General features: G+C 34.2%; 1 non-coding gene across 1 annotated transcript; it reads left to right on the top strand.

The window, feature by feature from the left end:
- The first annotated feature begins 225 nt into the window (after nucleotides 1-225).
- On the top strand, nucleotides 226-371 carry LOC123326888. Its single transcript, XR_006541378.1, has one exon. It is a non-coding gene; the product is annotated as a U4 spliceosomal RNA (small nuclear RNA).
- Nucleotides 372-619: the final 248 nt, after the last annotated feature.

Raw genomic sequence — 619 nt, 5'->3', positions numbered from 1 at the left:
ACTTATATACTGAGAAGTACAAAGCATTGCTGAAAGAAATTAAAAAAGGCAAATAAATGGAAAGTCATTTCATGTTCATGGATTGGAAGACTTGATAATATTAAAATGTCCATACTATTCAAAGCAATCTATTGATTCAATGCAGTCCCTATCAAAATTTCAATGACTTATTTTTGCAAAAATAGAAAAAAAAAAAAACAAAACAGGTTTTTTTAAATTCATAGGATCCAAATAGTGGCAGTATCGTAGCCAATGATGTTTATCTGAGGCGCGATTATTGCTAATTGAAAACTTTTCCAAATATCCAAATAAATCTTGAAAAGGAACAATAAATTTGGAGGTCTCACACTTTCTAAGTATGTTTCAAAACATATTACAAAGCTATGTAATCAAAACAATGTGGTATTGGCATAAAGACAGACATACAAACCAACATAATATAATAGAAAGCCCATAAATAATAAACCCTTGTGCATATGGTCAGGTGATTTTTTGTTGTTGTTTAAAGATTTTATTTATTTGACAGAGAGAGAGGCAGGGAGAGAGGGAATACAAGCAAGGGGAGCAGCAGAGGGAGAAGCAGGCCTCCCGCGGAGCAGGGAGCCTGATGCGGGGCTCG

This window comes from Neomonachus schauinslandi, chromosome 1, assembly GCF_002201575.2.
Source record: "Neomonachus schauinslandi chromosome 1, ASM220157v2, whole genome shotgun sequence".
NCBI lineage: Eukaryota > Metazoa > Chordata > Mammalia > Carnivora > Phocidae > Neomonachus > Neomonachus schauinslandi.
The sequence above is the reverse complement of the archived record's forward strand: the minus strand, read 5'-3'. Positions and strand labels throughout refer to the sequence as shown.